Source organism: Triticum aestivum, chromosome 2A (assembly GCF_018294505.1).
Source record: "Triticum aestivum cultivar Chinese Spring chromosome 2A, IWGSC CS RefSeq v2.1, whole genome shotgun sequence".
Taxonomy (NCBI): Eukaryota; Viridiplantae; Streptophyta; class Magnoliopsida; order Poales; family Poaceae; genus Triticum; species Triticum aestivum.
In genome coordinates this window covers 773,366,954-773,371,983 of record NC_057797.1, presented here as the reverse complement: position 1 = coordinate 773,371,983, position 5,030 = coordinate 773,366,954, and the positions used below count along the sequence as shown (strand labels likewise).

Below are 5,030 nucleotides of genomic sequence, written 5' to 3'. Positions count from 1 at the left end.
GGTTCTAATAGAAACTGCGGCGAGGCGATGCCTTGAAAATTACCCTGGCCACTGGACCATCAGGGATATCTTAATGCTTTCATCAAGCACAATAAGGAAGCTGATCCTAGAATATTCAAGATTAGCAGGTCAAGCAATAAGGGTGCCTATAGGCAAGCTCAAGATGGTTACAACCTTCGTAATATTGGAGCTTGTATTTTTTCACTTGTTTAGGTGTTAGGCATGAAGAGGATCTTGTCCTGCCATGGAGTGTATCACTAATCTCAATGTGCAGTCCTGCATTTTGCTCTCTATGACATGCCTTAACCTGGAATAAAAGCCTGATGCCTTGAAAATTACCCTGGCCACTGGACCATCAGGGATATCTTAATGCTTTCATCAAGCACAATAAGGGAGCTGATCCTAGAATATTCAAGATTAGCAGGTCAAGCAATAAGGGTGCCTATAGGCAAGCTCAAGATGGTTACAACCTTCGTAATATTGGAGCTTGTATTTTTTCACTTGTTTAGGTGTTAGGCATGAAGAGGATCTTGTCCTGCCATGGAGTGTATCACTAATCTCAATGTGCAGTCCTGCATTTTGCTCTCTATGACATGCCTTAACCTGGAATAAAAGCCTGAAAGCTTCAAAAAAAAGTATAGAGATGGTGAAATAAAGCAGAATAAAGGGAATAAAAATTAAATATCAGAAGTGGGGTTTGAACCCACGCCCTCGTAAGAGGACCAGAACTTGAGTCTGGCGCCTTAGACCACTCGGCCATCCTGACTTCCGTATTCGTTACAAATTTTCCAGTATTTATAAGTACGTACCCAGTTGTGCTGTGGTCTCGATCGCCTTTGTCGTAAGATCTCCTTCACTTCACTTCCCTTATTACATTTGCGTTGTGAAAGTAGGATTCGGCCAGCACAAAAACATACAGGTAGGACTCACAATCTGCCGGCACTAGCTAGCTAGCGGGAGACCGGCGGCAAGCAGAGAGCAGAGACCATGGCGACGGCTCCCTGTACGGCTGTACCGGCACGCCTGGGTTCACCGGTCCGGCAAAGTCAAAGTGCGGCTTCACGATGGCTGCACGTCGGCACTGGGAAATTGGTCTCCATCAACCATCATAGGCGTGCCGCGTGCGACACACCACATATCATCTCTACCACCACCGATCGATTGATCAAGCTCATCTACTCGCCAATGCTCCGGACTCCGGAGTCGGGTCGCCATGCGGGCCACTTCCACCCACCCCGCCGCCAGCAAATTCTTACTCCTCGTCGTCGTCCTCTCCCTGGCCCTGGCCACGCACGCCGCGCCGCTCAGCCCGCCGACCTGCGTGCCTGAGGACTAGGTGTCGTGGGACGTCCTGACATGGTGAAAAAACTTGGGAGGACTAGGATTTCATTATCTGGAGGTTTTCAATTTGGCCTTGCTGTCACGGCAGTCCTGGCGCATCATTAACTAGCCTTCTTCGCTCAGCTTGCGAATTCTGAAGGCTTGCTACTTCCCCGCTTCGGGCCTGCTAGATGTAGAGTTGGGATCGCACCCATACTAGATTTTTGGCGGGCTATCATTGATGGTAGGGATATTGTCAAACAGGGGATTATCGAGAGGGTGGGTACCGGTGAAACAATCAGCATATGGAGCCACAACTGGATACCAAGAGAACGTATCATGCGGCCCCTGGCATCTCTGGGGTAGAACCCTCCCGAACTGGTGTCGCATCTAATCGATGCAATGACTGCTACATGGCGGGAGGATATCCTACGCCAAGTGTTTGTCCCCATAGATGTTGAGGCAATCCTAAAAATTCCAGTTTGTACAAGACAAGTGGAGGACTTCTGGGCATGAAAACCGGATGAGAGAAGAAGTTTCTTTGTCCGTTCTTCATATCATATGATCATGCGTCTCAAAATGACCAGGGAAGACTAGATTGAATGTCAGGGGAGTGCCTCAGGAACTTCGCCCGAGTGTAAGGGCTGGGACGCCATTTGGCAAACCAAGGTTCCCGCGAAGCTTCACACCTTTGCATGGCGTTTAGCACATAATTCTATTCCTATGGGGGACATACTACATCACCGAAATATGGCTACGTATGATACCTGTGCATTGTTTGGATCGCTAGACAACTGAAGACACTCGCTGATGGAGTGCAGCATGGCAAGGAGCCTCTACTATTAGTCATGAGTCTTGGACCTCCCAACTGGAGACCTTCGGAGAATAAAGATAGCATCGGATTGCAAAGTGGTGGTCGACGCCATCAAGCATGGGAGTGCACCTACTTATGGTGTCGTGTTACATCAAATATCACTTAGTATAGGGTTATTTATTTCCTGTACTATTAGTCATGAGTCTCGGACCTCGAATGCGCATGCAAAACATGCACTAGTGCTAGGGACTAGCCGTCATGTCTGGCTAGGGGTCCCTGAGGAGCTTAGGTTTTTCCCTGTGATCGTGATGTTTAAATAATAAATGCATGTTTGCCTAAAAAAACTAATTAAGGAGTACATCTTTCAAAGATCACTCCCACCTTCTCAGGTTGCGACAACTGGCGCATTGCAATGCATTATTTAAATTTCTGCAACCTGGGAGTTTTTCCTTTTTTTTCGTACATCCGTTTAGTCAAACCGTTTTATCTCTTAAACCGGGCGTCCAAATCTCAAACCGTTTTCATCATTAGATTCCCCGCGGCGAGATCCTATGTTGACAGGTTTTGAGGAAGTTTTTTTCACAAAAAAACCAGATGAAAAAACAGAACCGGGAGCACTTTTTCTGCTTCTCACGGAAGCAAAACTGTGCCTCTCGCGGGAAAAACGTATTTTTTGAGAAAAAACTAAGGACCGGTGGAAAACCAAAAGGTTAAAAATATCGAAAAAAGCAATTTAGAAAGCAAAAAACGCGTGCTAAAAAATAAAAAGTAAAAACAAAATCCGAAGAAAGCGCTCAGAGTGGCGCGCTCTCAACCCACCCCCAACGTTGGGAGGTTTTCGAAGGAGCGCTCGTCAACTAGTTGCTCTTGCAAAACAGCGACAACTTGTGGCAAAGAGCCGCAAATAGGATTTTCCCTAGTGCGTTGCTAGATGGAGGGTGTGCTCAACTCAGGCGCCCCCCCCCCTAAAATGGCGCATCCCAGCCTGGGTGGAGCCCTGCTCCCTAGCGCACATATTCTTCTTTTTTCTTTTATTTATGTTTTTAAAAATGAAAAAAAAAATTCCTTAATTTTGAGAAATTTTATCACTTGTTCAATTTTTTCATGCAATGTAAAGAATTTATGTACCTAAAAAAATTAACATGACATTTAAAACAGTGTTCCTATATTTCCGAAAAAGTTCAAGACATTTTTTAAAATTCCTAAATGATGTAAAAAAATGTTTCATACCATCTTTCCCTACTAATAAAGCAAATAGTGCTTTTGCCCGTCCGTCATAAAAAATACCCTCGAAGTTGGCAAAATTTACCCACCAATGCCACCCGTAAGTGGCAAAAAACGGTTCACGCATCGCACTGTTAGTTCGGATTTATATAAGCCGAGATCCCCTAATATAACACGAAGATGGCTCAGCGCAGTGGCCAGCGCTGCACGCTTCCACCACAGAGACCAGGGTTCGATCCCCGCCTGCCCACTCTTTTTATCTCTTCTTTTTCGTCTCGCAAGCGCGCCTACTCCTCCCGCACACATAGGCCGGCCCATGTGCAGGTTGCAACGCCCCTGCTTTTATTTCATTTTTTGCCTTTCACGTTCTTATTTCTGTTTTAGTTTTTTCTTCTTTAAATTTATTCGTGATTTCCAGGAAAAAAATATTTCAAAAAAAGTCTTGAAAAATTATAAACTGTTTGTGAATTAAAAAAAACATTCGGAAAATCATAAAATGATCATGATTTCAAAAAATTGTTCACATATTATAAAAAACTATCACGGTTTCAAATAAATTTTCAGGAAATAAAAAATGTTCATGATTTTTTAAAAATATCCAGTATTCAAAACATATTAGGGAATTTAAAAAATGTCCATTAAAGTTTGGAATATGTTCACAAAAATTAAAACAGATCCATAAATAATGAACATAATGAACCATCGCAGGAGATCTGTAGGGGTCGCTTCATGATTGTATTCAGTCCCTCGATTTGGATAAAAAAAAGTTTTCCATATCTTGTACACCGTTGAACCCTCAAAAATTGACACAACTTTCTAAGGGTTAATTTTTGTAAGCTATATAAAAATGACTAAATTTCTATTTTGCCTTCATACACAGCTATATTTTTTATACCACATTACTAATTATTATAAACACCGCTACGCTAGGTCAAGGCAAGGCACTCACTCATCGGTCTAGCTCATGCAGTGTCCATCAATGCAGTTTTATCACCGACATTTTTTTCGTTATGACGCGCCTACTCCTCCCGCACACATAGGCCGGCCCATTTGCAGGTTGCAACGCCCCTGCTTTTATTTCATTTTTTGCCTTTCACGTTCTTATTTCTGTTTTAGTTTTTTCTTCTTTAAATTTATTCGTGATTTCCAGGAAAAAAATATTTCAGAAAAAGTCTTGAAAAATTATAAACTGTTTGTGAATTAAAAAAGACATTCGGAAAATCATAAAATGATCATGATTTCAAAAAATTGTTCACATATTATAAAAAACTATCACGGTTTCAAATAAATTTTCAGGAAACAAAAAATGTTCATGATTTTTTAAAAATATCCAGTATTTAAAACATATTAGGGAATTTAAAAAATGTCCATTAAAGTTTGGAATATGTTCACAAAAATTAAAACAGATCCATAAATAATGAACATAATGAACCGTCGCAGGAGATCTGTAGGGGTCGCTTCATGATTGTATTCGGTCCCTCGATTTGGATAAAAAAAAGTTTTCCGTGTCTTGTACACCGTTGAACCCTCAAAAATTGACACAACTTTCTAAGGGTTAATTTTTGTAAGCTATATAAAAATGACTAAATCTCTATTTTGCCTTCATACACAGCTATATTTTTTATACCACATTACTAATTATTATAAACACCGCTATGCTAGGTCAAGGCAA

General features: G+C 41.9%; 1 non-coding gene across 1 annotated transcript; it reads right to left on the bottom strand.

Annotated features, from left to right (window-relative positions):
- Positions 1 to 682: 682 nt before the first annotated feature.
- On the bottom strand, positions 683 to 766 carry TRNAL-CAA (transfer RNA leucine (anticodon CAA)). Its single transcript has one exon. It is a non-coding gene; the product is annotated as a tRNA-Leu (tRNA).
- Between the last annotated feature and the right edge of the window lie 4,264 nt (positions 767 to 5,030).